Below are 22,714 nucleotides of genomic sequence, written 5' to 3' on the forward strand. Positions count from 1 at the left end.
TGATAGAATTTAAATGAATAGATTAAAATTAAAATAGTCAACATATGCATTGTATATGCCAGGTAGCATAGAGCAATTTTAATATTCTAATATTTGTTGACAAGTTATTATGAAATATAAAAGCAAAAGGAGAGACCTTGGACATGGATCCGATTTTTTTTACTTACTCATTTATTTATTTATTTATTTATTTATTTTTGTTACAGATGTTTCTCCTTTTTCCCGGCATTGACACCCTCCTCCCAATCCCGCACCCAACCCCCAGCACTGTTTCTATGTCCTTGTGCACACACACATGCATATAAGTTCTGTGGTTTATCTCTTGCCTCCCTCCACATCCTCCTCTTCTGAGGTTTGTCAGTCTGCACCACACTTCCATATCTCTGGGTCTATTTTGTTCCTCAGCTTGTTTTGTTCATTATATTCCACAAATAAGTGAGATCATGTGATATTTGTCTTTCTCTGATTGGCTTGTTTCACTTAAGATAATACTCTCCAGGTCCCTCCATGTCATCTCAAAGGATAAGAGATCTTTCTTTCTTACAGCTGCATAGTACTCCATTGTGTATATGTACCACTGTGTTTTTTTTTATCCTCACCCAAGGATATTTTTCCTTTTTTTTTTTTTTTTTTGTACAGATAGAGTGGGAGGGAGAGAGAGGAAGGGAGAGAGAGAGAAACATCGACGTGAAGGGACACATCGAGTGGTTGCCACCCACACGACCAACCAGGGCCGGGGACAAACTGCAACTGAAGTACGTGCCCTTAGCGGGAACCAAACCCGGGTCTCTCCGGACCGCAGGCCGACGCTCTAACCGCTGAGCCAAACTGGCCAGGGCTACCACTGCTTTTTTATCCATTCTTCTACTGATGGGCATTTGAGCTGTTTCCAGATCTTAGCAATTGTAAATAGTGCTGCTATGAACATAAAGGTACATGTATTCTTTCTGATTGGTGTTTCAGGCGTCTTAGGGTATATTCCTAGAAGTGGGATCATTGGATCAAATGGCAGTTCAATTTTTAGTTTTTTGAGGAAATACCATATTGTTTTCCATAGTGGTTGCACCAGTCTGCATTCCCACCAGCAGTGTACTAAAGTCCGCTTTTCTCCACACCCTTGCCAGCACTTATTGTTTGATGATTAAAATGTCCATACTACCCAAAGCAATCTATAAATTCAATGCAATCCCAGTCAAGATACCAATGACATATTTTACAGAACTAGAACAAATACTCCAAAACTTTAAATGGAACCAAAAAAGACCCCAAATAGCTACAGCAATCTTGAAAAAGAAGACCAAAGTAGGAGGGATCACAATATTGGATATCAGGTTATACTACAAAACCGTAGTAATCAAAACAGCCTGGTACTGGCACAAGAACCGATATATAGATCAATGGAACAGAAAAGAGAATCCAGAAATTGACCCAAGTTATTATGTTCAATTAATATTTGACAAAGGTGGCAAGAGCATACAGTGGAGTAAAGACAGCTTGTTCAATAAATGGTGTTGGGAAAATTGGACAGCTACGTGCAAAAAAAATGAAACTAGACCATTAACTTACACCATACACAAGAATAAACTCAAAATGGATAAAAGACTTAAATGTGACCCATGAATCCATATAAATCCTAGAAGAAAATGCAGGCAACAAAATTTCAGACATCACACTCAGCAAAATATTCATTGATACAAAGCCTAAGGCAATAGAAACAAAGGAAAATATGAACACATGGGACTACATCAAACTCAAAAGCTTCTGTACAGCAAAAGAAACAAGCATCAAAATGGAAAGGGAATCCCCTTTATTTAATTGCCAATGATACATCAGATAAGGGGCTAATTTCCAAAATATATAGAGTACTCATACAACTCAACAAAAGGAAGACAAAGAACGCAATTTAAAAAAGGGCAGAGGACCTAAATAGACACCCCTCCAAACAGGACATGCAAATGGCCAAGAGACATATGCAAAAATGCTCAAGGTCACTAATCATCAGAGAGAGGCAAATTAAAAGAACTAAAGAACTATGAGGTATCACCTCACACTTGCTAGGATGGCTGCCATCAACAAATCACCAATTGTTTTTTAATACTTGTTGCTGTGGGACTTTGCACTTCTTACTCGTTTCTTTTCATGACAATATCCTTGTCTCTAAGTACATATAATAACTCATATTAATGGTAATAAATATCAAATATTTTAATCTCTGAAAAAAAGTTGACTATTATAACAAAATGTCTTTCATACATTTTGCCTCTTTCTCCTCTAAAATTCTTAGCTACATTTACTGTTGATCTTTTGGGGACTATAATATAATGCTGCTTCTACTGTTTTTCTTATCTTAAAATGGACTTAGCATTAAGAGAAACTAGCCTTAGTATTATCTTTATGATTCCAGCCTATAAGGACAGAGAATCTGACTATTATTTACTTTCCAAAACCAGTTTTCAATTTTTACCTATCAATACTTTTCCTAGACTGGGCTAGTCTTCAGTCTCACATCTATTGTAACACTTACTGGGTTATATTTTATTTTGTGTATGTGTGATTCTCTTTTAAAAATTTATAGATTATTTTTTTGCTTAAAAAAAGTCCTGGAGTAGGAAGTACTTGTATGATAATGATTCTGTTAGGAAACAAAATTCTATTCAGGTTTTTTAATTCAGCAGTAAAAATTTTCCTTAAGGAGCCCCTTCCCATAATTAAAGAATCAATACTTTACATACTTTAATTTAAAACAACAAACAGCCCTGGCCGGTTTGGCTCAGCGGTTAGAGCGTCGGCCTGCGGTACAGAGAGACCCGGGTTCGGTTCCCGCTAAGGGCATGTACCTCGGTTGCAGTTTGTCCCCGTCCCTGGTTGGTCGTGCGGGTGGCAGCCACTCGATGTGTCCCTTCACGTCGATGTTTCTCTCTCTCTCTCTTCCTCTCTCCCTCCCGCTCTATCTGAACAAAAAATGAAAAAATGTCCTCGGGTGAGGATAAAAAAATAATAATAATAAAATAAAACAACAAACAAACAAACTTCACATACTTAGAAAAACTGAGGACCACCAAAAGATTTGTTTATGTGGGTAAAATCTGTCACTATTTTTTCTTTATTAAAATTGAAACTGATTAATTATTAAAATATGTATGAATTAATTTGAAATGAATAATAATAAACCTGTTACATTTTACACCTTTTTATGAAAAAATTATTCTCAACAATAAAATATGAATTGAAAAGACAACATTTTACATTTTTGCCAATTGTCTTAATGCCTTACTTAAAGAGAACTGGATTTTCATATATGCTTCTACATTTAATCTTTGCAATCTTTTTCGGGGGGGGGGTTGAAATATTTGAAAAAAGAAGAAGTCATTCTATATTTGCCTTATTCTCTGGCGGCATTTTAGTTTAATCAATGTAACGAATCCATTTCCATAAGGTCTCTTGTTACAGTCCTGTCTTCATTGTGAGTCACTTCTCCTTGCCTCCACTGTGCAGCAACCATCTAACCTCCCCCTGGTGATCAGCGCTGTCATGGACTGAGGGTTTAGGCCCATATAAGCAGATGAAGAAATTAGAGCTCTCTCTCTGCCCTGTGAGGACACAGCAAGGAAGCTGTCTGTAAACAAGGAAGAAACCCCCTCACCCAGAACCCAGCCTTGCTGGCACCCTGATCTCAGAATGCTCCGCCTCCAGAGCTGAGAAATAAGCCATCTACTTTCTGGTATGCTGTTACAGCAACCCACGCTCAGTAAGGCCAAAAGCAATCGCTGTGGCCAGAAAAGGAACTCCCTTATTTTCATTTTTGATTCACGAGAAGCCCGATGTATTTGGTAGGCAGTTTAATTAAAGTGTGGCTGTTTTCCTTAGTGGAAGCTTTTCTTTCCTTGAGAAGTAGAACCTCCAAATTCACTAGATGATAGGAGAGGGAGGCCAAACAACAACAAAACCAAAAACCGAGAACATAAATAGGTTATATGTATAATGGGGGCCATCCTACCGTTACTTCTTAGTACCCATTCCCCTCAATACTGGTTAAGGAAAAAGTGCCATGTATCGGTTGCTGGCTTAAAATATATGCCATATTATGTTAGATAGCACCACATCCTCTCAAAACGACATCTCCTGGGTGGTGTCATAACTGACCTTTCAATAGGTCATTGCACTCTTTTCTTAGGGTGACTGTGTGGGGTGCATAATAAGACCAATTGCATGACTATGGGCCCATTTCCTCAATAATATCATGGTAAAATCAGTTCCCTTACCAGAGGCACTGTTGTACAAGTTTAACAGGGCAATTAATGAAACACTCTATAAGGCTATAAATAATAATACTAGCCAAATTGTTTAAGACATGGAAAGAAAAATACAGGAATATGGATGACTGTCTTCACTGAGTAAAATGGTACAATGTAATCAGTCTTTGCCAAGTGGTTAACAGGTCTAACTGGGCCGTGGTGCAAAATGAGGAACTCCATATTGCCCTGTCATTTGCAAGTTTGGCACTCAGCAAGGGAAGTGAGTAGCCAGACCAGTCTTGGTTAGAGAAATGCATCTTGTTGAAATCATGCTTACCATCTAACCCTGCCGCTGTGGTCACTTTGTAAACAAGTTCACTGAGCAATCACCAGGGTAGATGGGGAGAAAGGATTGGGGTACAGAGCATTGCCCATTTTGTCTAACTGATTATTGAAAGTGGAAGACCTCAATTGTCACCTATTGAGGTCTTCCACTTACACACCTCTCTTCAGACCACATTGTTAGCAATCTGGTAGGCATATTTTAAATAAGTTACTGAATGGCTGTGCAGTCTATTTAACTTTTACCATGAGGTAGTATATAAATCCATCCCTCAGGCCATCTTTTCTTTCAATCACAATGAAAAACAAGATGTCCTGTGTTTTAGTTTTACCCTCAGGGAAAATTTCTCTTTACTACTGTCAGTAAACCATGCAGAACCATCTATAACGCCATGTTTATTTTTTGGTTTCCTTTTCTGTTAAAAGAAAGAAACTGGTAGTGTTGATTTGAAAAAGGTTGCAAAATATCAGGACTAATCATTATCGTAGTCTGAGGTGCAGACTTAAGAATCTTCATGGTTCTTTTTGATGCTATTGAGCCTGGTGTCATATAAACAGTTTCCTTTTACTAATGGAATGCTGGAGCCGAAGCCCGATTAAGGATGTTATGCATTATATACCGCCCAGTTTGTGATGGGCAGTGCAGATATCAGCGTACTTTTTGTCCTACATTAAACATTGGATTTCTGTCATAGCACAATTATAAGTCCTGGGCTACATGAAGGTGGTTATTGGCAGAAAAGAACATGGCTTTGCTCCCACATTCCACAAATAGGTGCTGTGATTTTCCCAGCACGGCACCAGCGAGGCTCCTTACAGCATCCTTGCCTGCCATAGGTTGTTCAAGTACCCTTTTGTCTGCTGTTAAGTACCAGGGCAAAACCTCTTGCTCACAGACTGGGCCTGCTGCAGAGACTCTCCTTACCCTTTCTTTATCCCAAACTGACATCCTGATGAAATACCTGGTAGATAAGTCAGAGAACCTCATCCAAATGTTACATGCTACATAGAAAATCCAAAGACGCCCACAAAACCTCTTTATTTGTGATGGTAGAGCAAAGTGCAGCAACTTGTCTTTTACTTTAGAAGGAATCTGCTGCGAGATCACTGAGCTCCTAAAAAATTGAACAGTAATGCTCTCATCTAAAGTTTTATGCATTAATTCCTCAATCCCCAGAATTTGTGTGTCTTCTTAAGCTATCTAGGATACTTGCTTCTCCTGCCTATAGGGGTATCGAGGAAACTGAGGTCTCTGCAGATCATATTATGAAAAAGAGCAGTAGATTCACCATAGCTTTGAAAAGGGGGTGAAACCATCCATACCCAGGGAAGGAGAACTATTTCTAATGTTTCTTACTAAATGGATTCAAAACAAAAAGAAACAAATAAAGAGAAGTTCCCAGATAAGTTGCTTTATGCCAGCTACCAGGGAATATGCTATCCCCACCCCCCAGTAAAGGTATAACCATGTTGACCTTCTGTGATGGTAGTATTTTCTTATCAAGTTTATAGTAATGCACAATTACTCCCCATAAGTAATCAAACATTTTTTTCTGGCTGAATGGAAAAGAATACCAACCATACTTGACTGTTCATGTTTTTGTTTTTGTTTTTTAATAGCAGCATTCTCTGCATTTTCCTCTTGAAAGTGGTACAGATTTTATTTTGACATACAATTTTGAACAAAAAGGGTATAAAGCAGGGAATGTTCTGCTGGCTTCTATTTGTTTTATCCTAAAACAAGGGTCAGGGAACAATTACAGGGATCTCACTAGTTGTTCAATGTGTCTCTGTGAACTCCACATTCAAGAATCCAGGCTCTAACCACAGGACAGGCCGCTGACTTCTGTCAGTTCCGTTTTGAATGGTGGATCCCAGCATCTATTCATAGCCCATATCAAATAAGCTAAACGGATCTTTGTCTTTCTCGTTTCAAAGTGCCTAATCACTCTATACATGGCCACAAATACTTCTGGGAAAGTCTGAAAAACATTTCAATGTATATATGGGTGGCTAATCTTTCAAGTTTTTCTTTAAAAAGCCTCTTCCCCCTTCCTCAATATGTTTCATGACTATGAACTGTCTTAGGTGAAAGAATGGTATCTAATGTCCCCGTCTATTCAATACACTCACTAAAATATATGGCAGCAAGTGTTGATGACAACCAAAAATTACTAGCCCTAATTATTTTAGGAAAAAAAAAATGACGTTATAAATGAGTGATGACTGTAGAAGCATGAAGGGTAGAGGTAAAAATGACTGACACACTTGCCTGGCTGGTGTGGCTCAGTGGACTGCCATCGTCTCATGGACTGAGAAGTCCCAGTTCAGTTCCTGATCAGGGCACATGCCTGGGTTGCAGACTCCATCCCCAGTAGGGGGCATACAGGAGGCGGCCAAAAGATGTTTTTCTCTCACATCAATGTTTCTTTCTATCTCTCTCTAAAAAAATTAATAAAAACATACTAAAAAAAAAAAAAGACTGACAAACCAAAAATAAAAGAGATTGTGGTTCTAAGTACAAGATTTGTTTTATGCCATGTTGCCCTGCGGGTGATGTTATTGGAACAGCAATATATGATCCTCAACGTTGTGAGCTGCAGATGGTTCGAGTAATTTAACAGGTAATATTGTGGTCAAATATCTTACAGGTAATGAGTGAGCATTTTCCTTCATTTTTTTCATTAATAAATTTAATAATAACTGAGGGTTTCTTCTTTGCTAAGCATCATCCTAGGTATGGGGAAAAAAAAAAACAATAAAAAATTACCCACAGTCTCTTTCTTCAGAGAAATTAAGCTAAGTGAAAAAAAAACTATAGTTTTATTTAGTAAATATAATACGTTTTTAAAAATTCCTATATGATTTTAAATCACATTAGCTCTAATAAAGAATTTTTCAAATTCAAAGATAACCTGAAGAAGTTGAATTAGATATTTTTTCCTGACATAAGACTCCAGGCAGTAGCCCTGGTTTCTTTCTTTTGAAAAATTAATTCAGCTCCCTCCCTCTTGAGCTGATTTATACCACTTTGCTTTTATTATTGACTTTGGCAGTGTGTTACTTATTTGAACTACTCTTTTGTGTAATGAAATTCTTTTGAATCGCCTATAGGCTATGCTTGTACTTAATTTCAATGCATGAACTTGTTTTTAAATGAGTTACTCCTTCAAGCAGCAGATTTTTTTTTTTTTTTTTTGTATTTCTGCAAGATCTCACATATTAGCCTCCTTTATCTCTAAGATGTTGTAGGCTTTCAAAGAGTGAGGCTTAAGCATGCAATTAAGAGCAATGAGGCACAAAATTGCTCATGCAAGAAATATCATCATTTTCCTTGTGCATCTGAAAATAAGGATTGATGCTGTCCAATCATGAGCTAACCAGTAGGATGAGGGCACACAATCATGCACAACCTATCATTACATTTAAACAAATTTAGCAGAGAGTTTGCTACCCCCAGTTATAAACTGATACATATTAACTTGCTAAGGTGTCTTTCTCCTTTCTACAGATGCTGTTATTTATTCTATACAATATCTATCCATACTCTATGTATCATAGTACTTTTTCAAGGGAGATTGATGACATTTGAGAGTAGACTTCTAGTTTTTTTTCCAAGATGCAGTAAAAGACCAAGGGCTATGGAGGAAAGAAGATACTTTTCAATTTCTAGTATCCTGCAATCTGTTCAATGTCTGCCAGATTCACAGCTAAACTGGGAGGAGAGCCCAGTGCAAACTCCGGCCCAGTAGACCACGGAATTTTCCACATCAAACAGCTGCATCCTTAATTGCTCTTCATTTAAGTAGACAATTGAATGTGTTCTTATCTTCCATACCTCACATTTTCTGCATATTTTTTTGTTCTTAGAATTTTATTGTCACATTATAGGATATCAGTGCCCACCTTTTGCCCTCTCTGCTTTCAAACTTCACTTTGGCTCACACCCAGCTCTATTCCTGACTTCCGCATGGTTTCTATTTTTTTCTTTTATGACATCTTGAAGACTGAATTGATGTTTTTCACTTTCTTTTTTTTCCTTATTCTATTTTTTCCCCAGTACTTGTTGGAAAGCTATATGCACTATGTCTATCTCGGGTGGTGTTACTCTTGCTACTTTAAGAGGCATACTTACATTCTGAAGATATTTATTATTTCTATCATCTTGACTAATGATAAAGGGATCTTGAAATAAGCTTAAGTTCTAGTAAGACCTTTCCTGCTTATATTTTTTGCTGTTCAATATACTAATTCTAGTGCATTTTTGTCCCATCACCCCAAATTAGACATTAAAATTTTTTGCATCGCCAATTGGTTTAGATTTGCTCAATTATTTACCATTATTTCTAGTTACCCCTGCTTTTTGTCATTCAGTCACATCAGAGAAACTTTTTCCTTCTGTTTGAAGCACCTCCTTTAGAATTCTATTATAGACCATTTAGTTATTGAGGTTAACCGTTTCTGGCTAATGTTTGCCACGAAAATGTTTAACTTTCATTTTTTAAGGGATAATTTTGTTTGGTATAAAGCTAGTTTGCCAGAAATTTTCTTTTGACTCTTTAGAGATATTATTCTAGTTTCCTAACTTTCATTTCTTATATAGATACATTATTTCATATCCATTTGTCTTTCTTTGGCTGCATTTGAAACCACAATTTTTGGTGTTCTGAAGATTGACTGTAATGAGAAATTATGTAAAATAACATGTTTTTCCTTTTATCTCACTTGCAATTCACAGGATTTTCTAGATCTGACCTCTGGTGCATTCAACAATTCTGGAGAATTTTTAGCCACTACCTTTTAATATATCGTCTTTCATGTTATTTCTCTTTTCTGCCTCTGAAACTCTGATTAGGTGTATGCCGTAGCCCCTCAGTTCCACACCCTGGGTAAGCCTGACCTAATTGGGTGAACGCTTTAAAGGCAGGTCTCGAGTTCTGAGATGGAGGGAGTCATAGAGAGTAGAAGCGGTAAAGACATTTCCCTGTGTCCTTGAAGAGGCACACTGCCATGTTATGGAGAGAGCCACATGACAGGGAACAGCTGGAGACCTGTGAGCTAAGGGTCTCAGTCCTATAGTCAAAGGAAATGGAGTTCTGCCAACACCCAGTGAGCTTGAAAAAAACAAAACAAAAGACCCAGGCTTCAGATGAGATCACAGCAGGAGTCTACTTTGATTACCTGAACAGAGAACCTAGCTAAGCATTGCTCAGACTACTTATACACAGAAACTGTGAAATAATTCATTTGTGTTTTCTGTGATATTTGTGGTAATTATTATGCAGCAATAGAAAACCAATACACATTAATTAATGGGAAAAAACAATAAGATGCTATAACTGATTAAACGGAGAATTCAAATATCATATACACAGGTGATCGAGAATGCTGAAATGAATTTGCGGATAGATGCAAAACTGGTCAATATCCACAAAGCAATGAACAACTACATTCACCGGATAAAACTCATTTTCATTTCTATAGACAATTATCATTTGCATTGCTGTCGGTGTTTTTTTTTTTCTACAAATTACATAGTTGTAGAGTTCAAAGACAAAACAGTTACATAGATCAACTAACCCAGATGGATACACTAGACAGGATACTCACTAGTCTGTTTTGCTCATTTTAACACTTGTTTCACAAATTTTTCTGACCAAACAAAATAAGGATATGATATTTAATCAAGTTACATCAAACATTATTAAGAGCGTACAAAAAGATTGTGTATTTGGGAATGTTATTTACATGGAAAGTGAAATTATTATTAAAACCATCCAAACAAACGTGTGGTATCTCCTAGGAATACTTACAAACAAGAGCATTCACAAGGAGGTGCTAGCAATTCTCCTGACCCAGGAGCCCTGTATTGTTTAGCTATGCAGGAATTCTCTATCATACAGGGAAGATCTCTTCCACAATGTATTCAGTTGATTATCTATTCCCTGGAACTTCTCTTTGAGAAGCTCAACAAACACCTAGCAGTGGAAAGAAAAAAAAACAAAAACCAAAAACATGTGCTGTGCATGAAAAGAGAACTTCTACATGTATAAATTTAGTTTAGAAAATATTTGCCAATAATAATTGACCCAATAATAATTGTAAAATTAAATCAGATCACTCAGACATTTCTCTAAATAGCATCTAAAAGGCATGTTCAGTTTTTAAACTGAAAAGAGTTTTAAGTATTGCTTACTGTCTCAAGAAATGGATTTGTTTTCCTTAAGGATCCATTGTTCAAACAGTCGGTTTCTTTGCTGCAACATGGCTATTGGTTTTGTTTGTTGTTGTTGTTTTTAGTAAAACTCACTCAGGAAAAGGTTCATGGCTTTGAGAAGTGTGTGAGAAGATAGATGGTAGTTGTCTGCATGCTCTGGAGCTTGGCCAGAAATCAATCAGAGTGGGATATATGCCATCACATGCTTTCTCTTAGGCTTCCTTCTACTTGAGCCAAAATGAAGTGTAGAGGTAGCAGTAGGCTGCTTTCTGCTTAGGCTGTAAAGTACAAAGAACTGTTGCCAGAATTAGGATGTGAAAACTGTTAAAATATAGGTAACAGCTGTGTCTAGACTTTGGTAAATCCAAATGGCTAATTATTACTTTTATCCTCTACCAGGAGTAGACAAAAAAAAAAAATGTTTACAATGAAAGGTGTCACTATTTGGCTCAGGTATTTGAAACTTGTACTTATGTAGTGTCAAAGGATTCTACTGGGCTTCTGAAAATTCCTGAGGTTCAGTGATGGGCTATGTGGGATAAAGCAAGGGTCTATGTCGATGTGTAGAGTTGAACAATCCAAGAAACTCTGCTTTATAAGTTTTGATTATTGAAAATTAAGATCTGCCCCCCCCTCCCAATATGGAAAATAATCAAATTAGACTACATTAGGTTTCTACTGTTAGGCAACAAATTACCAGAAACTAACAACTTACTTAAATCAACACCCATTTATTATTTCACAGTTAACGTAGGTCAAACGATTAGATGGGCTCAGCTAAGTTCTCTGCTTATGTTTGAAATCAAAGTTTCCACCAGGCTGGATTCTTAACTATAAATTCTTCAGATGAATCTGCTCTCATACACTTTTAGGGTTTTAGGTTGCTGGTCTAATTTAGTAGCCTGTGTCTGAAAAAATAAATAAACAAACAAACAAATAAATAAATAATAAATGTAGGGAGAACTGAAATCCTTTCTTCCTTTGCTGGCTTTTAGCTGGCTTCTGCAGGCGGCTACCGTTTCTTACCCCATGGCTTCTTTCAAAGCCATCCAGTGCGAATCACATCTCTCCCATGCTTGGGATCTCTGGCTTCTGCGGCTGCCGCCAGCCAGAGAAAACTCTCTGTTCTTAAAGGGCTGGTCGGCTGAACGAGGCTCACCTCCATTATCTCCCAATTTCAAGGATATCTGTGCTACATATAACATTATTATGGAAGAGATATATCATCATGTCCGCAGTCTCCACGATTATGATGAGAAATTTTAGGAATATTTTAGGATTTTACCTAACATGCTGAGTTATATTTATATGAAATTGTGTCAAGGGTACTTATGAGGGGAGGTGTTTGATACACAATAATCCAGAGTATGTAAAGATTCCTTTAAGAGGCCCTTGGGATGGTATCTTTGTGGCTGAGAATTGCTGATAAAATACATGTTTTAATGGGCTCTGGGTAAGTAGATGACATGACAGAAAAAAATAATTGGGTACCAGTGCATTAAAGAAGTTCTCAAGTTGGTACAAAAATATGTGACGAGTTTCAATAAAGGTCAAGTTATTAAGAGAGAGAGAGAAAGAGAAAGTATTTGTATCAGTATGTATATATATTTTTAAATTTGTAAGATTTTTGTATCACCAAGTGCAATCTAATAATTAATTAAAGTTAATATTAATGATTGTTACTGGAATAAGAATGAGTATTTGTTTGGCTATGATTTTTGAAAACACATTTTTAAATTATTTTTAGAGAACTAGTTTCCTGTTTTGTCCCCAAACACAAACAAGTGCCAGTGTACATAGCATCAACGATGTCTTCTTGCCTTTCTTGTTCCAGTGCTACAGGGGCTGAGACATGCTGAAAAGTTTAGTCTTAAAATTCCAACCTATGTCAACATGGAAAAATTTCACAGTGCTTAGAAAGTAGGATTAAGCATATGAAAAAAAAAAAAAGAAAAAAGAAAGAGACTATTTTCTTTAACCTAATCACAGTTCTTAAAATGAAAAAGAATAGTGTATTTTTAATATGCATTCTTTATTTAAAGAAACTTTTTGTAACCATGAGACAAAATACTTAATGTGATACCTAAGTTAAAAAGAAATGATTTTTATTATATGTTCTCTCGTTTATTTTCTCTTTACAGCACTAGAAATGTTGCTTACTATGCTAAATAAAAGCCAGTTGTGATGGTGTATTAAGAGAGATGAAAAAGAAAGGCAGGGTGGGTACGCAGCCCGTGAGAGTTAGGTCATGTTGTTTGATGTGTAAATGAACTGCTTTAAAAAAATATATAGTTGAATAAATAAAATGGAAGTTGGAAAGGGGGAGTATACACTAAAGGAAATGCTGTCTAAAATGTATCAGGAAGATCAAGGTCAAGGCTTGCTATCAATTTTGAATTAATCTAATACGGTTCTGTCTTAGTAACAAATCCTATATCTTTATCTGCAGCTATATATGCTAATTAGCTGGTTTGAAGCATAGAATTCTTAGTGAGATTTAAGAAATATTTACTGCCAACTTAGCATTATAAATAATTTGAGAGCCTCGATGCTTACCTTTGTGGAGTTAGTATATGCTGACAAATAAGCGAAGAAATGGGAAGGCCTTACTTAGTGAAGTGTGACGAGGTCCCACACTTAAAAATGAAAAAAAATACATTAGTGATTTGCTCATGTAGGTTATTAATGGTAACAAGTGCACCACTCTGGTGGGGGATTTGAACATGGGGGAGGCTGTGCATGTGCGAGGCAGGGGTATTGCTTTGAATATAAAACTGCTCTAAAAATATTTCTTTAAAAAACTACTGATGGAGTGTCCTAGAAGGGACATTATTTCAACAAGTTTATAGATAATGGGAGCTAATTAATAGAAAGTAGAAGATAATGTTGTTTAGCGCTGTGTGACTATATGAAGTGAAAAAAGGCATAGTTTAGTTGTTAAATTGGATACAGAGGAGAATGACACCATCAAACATCCATGACCTGATGAATTATTTTTCAGTGTCCAGTTTTGGATTTTTCTAAGAAAGTCAACCTAATCTTAAAATTTATACTGTAATTAAGATATTAGTAGTACATGGTAAATAGTTTCTGACTCTTAATTATTTTTGTTTTCATGTCTCTTTAATTTAAGATGGCTATTTTAAAAATACCATATCTCTAATAGGTATTCCATAATAAGCCTTAGTGTGTATTGTGTACAAACAAAAATAACTGGTACAATACCAAATTGGTATAATACAAAACTAAATTATAATTGCGCAATACAAAAATTGGTACAAACGATATAATTAAAGTAATACCCTCACTTAAACTTTATCTTCATTCTTTCTCTTACCCTACTCCTTAAAAAAAAGTGGATTTACTGATGGTATATCATAGAATTGTATGTGTGAACTTATATAACTTTATTAACTGGTCACTCCAATAAATTTAATTTAAAAGAAAATAGAGATTCTTAGATGATTTTATCTTACGTTATTGTCACACACTTGAGTCAGGAGATAGTTGTCTAGTCATTGCACAGATGAGGAAATTGGGGTTTAGAGGTGGAATGTGCCCCACTCACACACATAGTAATGGTGGTTCCAGTATTCAGCACAGGCACGCACATACATTTAGAGACCATCGAACACAACTATTTTTTTTTTTTTTCCAGTTTGAAATAGTTTTATTAGATAAGCCTGTGTTGGCTCTGGGTGAACCTTATATAAACTCACAAACCATCTTTTACTAATTCTGTCTTTTATTTTATTTTATTTTATTTTATTGATTAATTTTTGTTACAGATGATTCTCCTTTTTTCCCCCACTGATTCCCCCCTCCCCCTTCCCTCCCTGCCCCTTCCCCAGATTGTTGTCCATGTCCACTGTTCATGCATACATGCATATAAGTAATCATCAGAGAGATGCAAATCAAAACAACAATGAGGTATCACCTCACACCTGTCAGAATGGCCGCCATCAACAAATCATCAAACAACAAGTGTTGGCGAGGGTGTGGAGAAAAGGGGACTCTAGTACACTGCTGGTGGGAATGCAGACTGGTGTAGCCACTATGGAAAACAATATGGTGTCACCTCAAAAAATTAAAAATTGATCTCCCATTTGACCCAGTGATCCCACTTCTAGGAATATACCCTACGAAGCATAAAACACCAATCAGAAAGAATATATGTACCCCCATCTTTGTAGCAGCACTATTTACAATCGCTAAGATCTGGAAATAGCCCAAGTGCCCATCAGTAGACGAACACAACTATTTTATGTGAAGTACTAATTTCCTGACATTTGGTAAATACTTCACTCATGGCTGCTGAGAAATGATAACACCATTAGAACATAAATCTGATGGTCTGTAAAGTTGGTTTTCCACTAGTTGCTTTAATACTTTTAGAAAAATAAATACAGTTTTTGAAAATTTTCTGATAACCAGATGTCTCAACTGCGCTAAGTAGTTGCTTAAGAGGCAGACACATAGGGCCTAGGTGTATTCAACTATACGTTCCTGTTATGTAATAGACAAGTGTTACAAAGTACACTACAGCCTTATAATTATAAAATGTCCCTATAATTAGTTGAATCTTCTGAAATTCTGCACAATTTCTTGACAAACCCTTGCATAGCCAATAAACAAATGCACATGCAAATAATATATTCATAGGTATCTTAATTCGATTTTGCACATATTGATACACAATCCTATATATGGGTATAGAAATATCAAGATAAAATGGTAATGCAGAAATACAGGAAAATGAAAATGTACTCACTTATAAAGATGTTCCTATATAGGTAAAACATTGGTAATATAGTAAACATACATTGACACACAAAGGTAGGCCCACCAATGCCCTATATTAAAAATAGCTAGTCATAGTTGGATAAAATAAGGTGAAGAGATTAGCCAAATAACATATATGCATAGCCCGTGGTCACAGACAACAATGTGGTGAAGGGCAGGAGAGGGGGTGGGACAGGTCTAGGAGGAGGTGGGCACAGAGGGGGGAAATGGGGAACATCTGTAATACTGTCAACAATAAAAATAAAAATAAGAATTACCTAGGTAGAGTTGCTTTTAAATTCTGAATCCCTTATTCTATTTTATTTTATTATTATTTTTTTTAATCCTCACCAGAGGACATTTTTCCATTTTTTGTTCAGGTAGAGTGGGAGGGAGAGAGAGGAACAGAGAGAGAGAGAGAAACATCGATGTGAAAGGAACACATCGAGTGGCTGCCACCTACACGACCAACCAGAGCCGGGGACAAACTGCAACCGAGGTACATGCCCTTAGTGGGAACCGAACCCGGGTCTCTCAGGACCGCAGGCCGACGCTCTAACCGCTGAACCAAACCGGCCAGGGCCCTTATTCTATTTTAAAATAAGCCTGAGTTTTCCTGACTCTTCTAGTTTAAAATGGCAAGGGTATAGAGATTAAAAAAAAAAAAAAAAGACTTACTGTGATACTCATTTGAATTGTTTTAAAAGCAAATGGCCAAAAATATTTTGAATGAAAACCTCAAGGTAATAGAGACTATTTAAAAATCAGAAGTTATAGGCAGGACCTCTGATATTTTCTCAATTGACCAATTTTTTCCTCTCATGTCTATGAGTTTATGAATAACTTTTGAGCTATGCAGTGCCAGTCAAAGTTGAAAATGGCATGCTATACACTATTGCAGATTCATTTGAATACTATCATGTTGAGCTAGCTAAATTTTGGACATTACACTTTCAAAAAATAGTCTACTTCGCATTATATAAGAAACCCTCATTGCATCACCAAGCTGTCAACTTTATCATTCATTTATTCAGCTATTTCTTTATTCATAAATTTAAAAAATATTTACCGAACATGACCATACAAAAGTAAATTAGGGTTGGATATGCAGAAAGACAAGAAATACTGACACTGCCCTTGTACTAATGCTAGAATGAAAAGTAGGCACTCAAATAACTAAGATGCACTGTGGCCAATGAACATTAAGTTAATAAAAGCACACAAGTATCTGCAATGGTAGAGCTGTTAATCTATTCAGATTGGGAAACAAGGGGATGTTCATGGATGAAGAGAGCTCTCAGAAGTTGGTGAACATCATCTGATGCTCGACTCCAAGCTTGGGGAATAATTTTCAGTCTTGGCATAGGATGAATATAGTTTGCTTGTGGAAGGACTATAAATGCTTATTACCAGAAGGAAAACTATGAGAGACTGCAAAAATGATCACAATTTTCTTCTTGCATCTCTACCCCTCGAATCTGCACAGTGCATGTGATTGGCCTTAGCCATTGGGAAACTGGCAATTGTGAAGCATGCATCGACTTGAAGAGTATTTGTACTTGCTACTTTTGGAACATTTTGTCATCATATAACCAAGACCAAATTAGACTGCTTTGTGAGAAAGGGCATGCGACTCAGTAGCCCCTGTTACCCAGCTGTCATCCAGTCAAATTCTTTTAATAGTTCTGTTGAGCTGAACAGAAGCTGACCACAGATGAAAGAATGAGGCCAGAGGATGACCTAGCTGTCTAAATTAACTCTTAGAACTAAGAACTCAATAAATGGTTGTTAATTTCAAGGAATAAAGTTTGTGAGAGATTTGTTACCCAGCCAAAACAGATACCATGTCTGAGTTTGTCACTGTGCATCTCATCACGGTTTTAAGAAATTAAGGGTTGCACCAGACTATCAAGGCAATGATAAAGTGAAGGGTATTATAGACAATTGCTGACTAAATTTTTAATGATGATCTTTCATCAAGAGGAATCCTGAGAGGTTGGATTTAATGTAAAACAGTTCTTCTCAGAGTGAAATAATTATAGTTTCTTAGTATATTCTTTCTTTGCAATTATTCATTGTATAAATGAACTGGAACCTATCTTTTATTTTTGTTTTGATTGTTGATTGAGCAAAGAATTTTAAAAAAATAGTAATTTGCTTGTTTTCATGTCTTTACATGGGCAATTCATAGTTCTCCTAACTGTTGAATTATTTATTTTATTGAGACCCAGGAGTGGGTATCTTCACACCCTGCGAACAATGGACAGTTTCTTTATACCACAGCTTTATGTGTATTCTTTAAAGTGAATAGTAGGAGTGTCTTCAGCATATATAAAGGAACATACATAGACAAATTTGTATGTATTTTTGCTATCCTGGGTAAAGTTGAATGTATTTATCAAATGCATATGCCAGTATTGATCTGAGCTTTAAATGTCAGCACACAAATGATAATTTCTGAAGATCATCTTTACTATACTTCACACTAACCTATTCTTTTGAATTACTTTTTTTTTTTGGTCTTTTGTTCTTTATTGTGTGATTTCATCATTGGGGCTTCAATCAACAAAATCAAAAATTTGTGTGGTGTTATTTCTCAGTTGCCTTGGAGATTGTCTCTCTGCATATGCTGCTAGACAATTAAGTGAAATAGTTAGCATCTGCTGCCGGTCCCCAAGTTTGACTCCTCTTGATTTAATTTTAGTTTGAGGCTTGATGTACTCACAGTAAGCACAGTTTTATAAATATAATAAATGATTTAAAGCACACAGTCAAAAAGCAATCAGATGTTCTACATTGGCACATTGGCATTCAATTCTTCATAACAGATAACATACAGGGTCCAACATAAAAGAAGAACATATCAGGAAAATAATGATTCAAAAAGTTGTGAAAATAGAATAACTTATTATTTGACGTTAAGTTTTTTTTACATTGTATATATAGTATATTAGAGTATGAAGTTTATATATTATAGTATACATCTCTACTCCTTTCTCTGGAATAAATTTCTAATTTCATAGAAGTCTGAATATTCACTTAGTGAAGTACTATAGCAAAGTTCTTAACAGAAAGTGTTACCCGATCATTCTCAGCCTTCACAAAGCATTGGAAATGATCACGATGCCTTATATTGATGCCTAAGTCACACCCTCAGAGATTCTAAGGTTTGGGATGGCGCCAGTTATAGGCATTGAAAAAAATTCTCCATTTGATTCTACTATGCAGTCGGGCTAAAAAAACGACTGGGCTATAAAAATAAATGGCCTCTATTATCTCCTTTTGAACATAATATAATAGAAGCAGTATTCTCTCTTAAGTCAGAGAAAAGGAGAATGAGAGGGGGAAAAATACTTTCATACCTCTCCTGATTATTAATAGTCCCCATTGAACCCACAGAAGCAATTCCAGGACAACTGCTGAAACTCCTAGAACTGGCCAAGTCACAAAGAGAATATTTCATGAACTGATTTCTCTTGCTGTATGTAGAAAGCAGTTCATTCCATATTGAATAATAAGTATTGAATACTTACTATGCACTCATGCTTTATATGCATGATCTCTTTTGATCTTTACAAACAGTGTAAATGATAGAATTACTTTTTACTGAGATGAACAATAAGCCTAAGATAAACTAGGTAGTGAGTTACTTCGTTTTATAATGTACAGGCATACTTTTTTTTATTGCACTTTACTGTAGTCTGCATTTTAAAAAATTTATGGTATATGGCAAGTCTGCATCGAGTGGGTCTGCCCACATCATTTTTCCTGCAGCATTTGCTCACTTTGTGTCCCTGGGTCACATTTTGCTAATTCTTGCAATATCTTGAAATTTTTCATTATTATGTTTGTTATGGTGATCGGTATCACTGATCCTTAATGTTACTACTGGAATCATTTTATGGCCCCACAAACTGAGCCCACAGAAGATGGCAAACTTAATGGATCAATGTCTTGTGTGTTCTGGCTTCACCAACCAGCCTTTCCCATCTCTCTCCCTCTCCTTGGGCCTCCTTATTCCCTTAGACACAACAATATTGAAGTTGGGCTAGTAAATACCCAACAATGACCTCTATGTGTTCAAATGAAAGGAAAAGTTTGAAAGTCTCTCATTTAAAAAAAAAAAAAAAAAGCTAGAAATGATTAAATTTAGTGAGGGAGGCATGTCGAAAGGCGTGGCAGGTCACGAGCTAGACCTCTTCAGCCAAACAGTGAGCAAAGCTGTGAGTGCAAAGGCAACATCCTTGAGGGAAATTAAAAGTGCTATTCCAGTGAACACATGAATGATAAGAAAGTGAAAAAGCCTCATTGATGATATGGAGAAAGTTTTAGTGGTCTGGATAGGAGCTCAAGCCAACCACACTATTCTCATCAGCCAAATCCTAATTCAGAGCAAGGCCCTAACCCTATTCAGGTCTAGGAAGGCTGAGGGTGAGGAAGCTACCAACGAAATATTTCAAGTCAGCAGAGGGTGGTTCATCAAGTTTAAGAGAAGCTATTTCCATAACATGAAGTTCAACGTGAAGTCAAGTAATGCTCCTGTAGATGCCACAGCAAATTACCCAGAAGATCTAGCTAAGGTGATTAATGAAGGCATCTACAGCAAACAGTGGATTTCCAATGTAGATGAAACAGTCTTGTATTGGAAGAAGATGCCATCTAGGAGTTTCATAACTGGGGACAAGAAGTCAATTCCTGGCATCCCAGATTTAAAGAACAGCTGACTCTCTTGGTAGAAGCTAATAGAGCCAGTGGACACCAATGCTCTTTTACCATCTGAAAATCCCAGAGCCCTTAAAATTCATGCAAATCTACTACGCTTGTCCTCTGTATGTGGAAAAACAAAGCCTGCAGGACATCACATCTGTTTACAGTGTGGCTTATTGACTATTTTAGGCCCACCATTGAGACCTCTTGCTCAGAAACAAAGATTTCTTTCAATATATTACTGCTCATTGACAATACACCTGCTCACCCAAGAGCTCTGATGGAGGTTGCAATGAGATTAATGTTGTTTTTATGGCTGTTAACACAACATCCATTCTGCAGCCCATGGATCAGGAATAATTTTGACTTTAAAGTCTCAGTATTTAAGAAATACATTTTGTAAGCTACAGCTGCCTCAGATGGATCTGGACAAAGTAAATTGAAAAACTTCTTGAACGAATTCACCATTTTAGATGCCATTAAGAACATCTGTGATTCATGGGACTAGGTGGAATATGTCAATATCAATAGGAGTTTGAAAGAAGTTGATTTCAATACGCATGGATGGCTTTAAGGGGTTCAAGACTTTAGTGGAAGAAGTAACTGCAGATGTGGTGGAAATCGCAAGACAACTAGAATGAGACGTGGAGCTTGAGGGTGTGACTGAATTGCTGCACTAGATGATAAAATATCAATGGGTGAGGAGTTGATTTTTTTGGATGACAGAAGAAAATTGTTTCTTGAGATGGAGTCTACTCCTGTTGCATATATTGTGAAAACTGTTGACATGACAACAAAGGACTTAGAATATTACATAAATTTAGTTGACAAAGCCGCAGAGTTGGGAAGAATTGACTGGGGGTAAAATGCTATCAAACAGCATTGCATGCTACAGTAAAATTGTTTATGAATGGAAGAGCCAATCAATGAGGCCAAGTTAATTACTGTCTTATTTTAAGAAATTGCCACAGTCACCCCAATCTTCAGCAACTACCACCCTGACGAGTCAGCCGCCACCAACACTGAAGCAACACACTCCACCAGCAACAAGATCACAACCCACTGAAGGCTCAGATGATGGTTAGCAATTTTTAGCAATAAAGTATTTTTAATTGAGGTATATACAGTGCCTTTTTAGACATAAAATTATTGCACATTTAATAGACAACAGTATAGTATAACCATAACTTTTATGTGTAATGGGAAAGCCAAAAATTCATGTGATAGTCACCTTTTTATAGTGATGTGGTACTGAACCCACGATCTCTCCAAGGTATGCCTGTACTTTATATTATAGTGTATCTGTGATATGTGTGTGTGTTTATGTGTTAAGTTTAATTTGTAATATAGTAATAGTTAATTTTTCTAAGAGAGAATACTTTTCCAAGTGCTAGTCATATACCAACTGAAAAATTCTAATCTAAAGACCATACTTCAGATAGGGCTATAAAAATTCTATAAAACAATTGAGCTTTCTTGATCTCCAGACAACACTAAAGACTCTATTAACCTACGTAAATAACTTTAGACATACCTTACCCTTGTAGGATCACGCAGTATAAAAGAATCTAAGTAATCTAGGAGTCATTTCTCTTCAGAATGCAATATATGTGATTCTGACAAGGATTTATCAGTCCAGATTATTATGTTTTCCTATTTTGTACCATTTTATTAAGACATAATTGGCCACCACAAATCATATGGATAGAAAGTGTATGATTTTGGTAATGATCACACACATCTCTGGGAAAATGTCCTGATGCCACAGACTCCCTCCGTCTCCCCCAAGCTTTTCCTACTCCTCACACTTTCTCCTCCTCAAGTAATTACTGATCTAATTGTTTCTCTACAGACTAGTTCAAATTCTCTAGAATTTTATAAAATAGAATAATAATAGCATATAGCATTTTTCACTCTGTATAATTATTTTGAGATTCATCCATGATTGTTGCATGTGTTAGTAGTTCACTCCTGTTTACTGTTGAATAATATTCTATATACTGTATACAAAATACCAAAATGTATTTATCCATTCATCTGTTGATAGGTACTGGGTTTTTATCCATTTTGTGACTATTGCAAATAAAAGCTGCTGAGAACATTCATGCAAAAGTCTTTCTACAGACATACGTTTTTATTTCTCTTGGCTAATAGCAGAATGGCCATGTCATATAGCAGGGGTACATTTAACTTTTTAAGAAACTGTCTGAGGTTTTGAAAAATATGTCATTTCACATTTCTTCCAGCATTTTATAAGGTTTTCAGTTGTATGGCATGTTCACTCCTTTAAACTTTAGCCATAATATTGAATGTGTAGTAGAAACTCAATGTGGCTTCAATTTGAATTTCTAATGAATTATGATGCGGCATACCACTTCTTGTGATTATGTGATTATATAGATTTTTACATTTGTAGATTTTTTTCTTTCTT

The 22,714-nt window shown here is 36.2% G+C and overlaps 1 pseudogene; it reads left to right on the top strand.

Annotated features, from left to right (window-relative positions):
• The first annotated feature begins 19,641 nt into the window (after positions 1-19,641).
• LOC118618251 lies at positions 19,642-21,368 on the top strand (annotated as a pseudogene).
• Positions 21,369-22,714: the final 1,346 nt, after the last annotated feature.

The sequence above is a fragment of the Molossus molossus genome, unplaced genomic scaffold, assembly GCF_014108415.1.
Source record: "Molossus molossus isolate mMolMol1 unplaced genomic scaffold, mMolMol1.p scaffold_m16_p_1, whole genome shotgun sequence".
Lineage (NCBI taxonomy): Eukaryota > Metazoa > Chordata > Mammalia > Chiroptera > Molossidae > Molossus > Molossus molossus.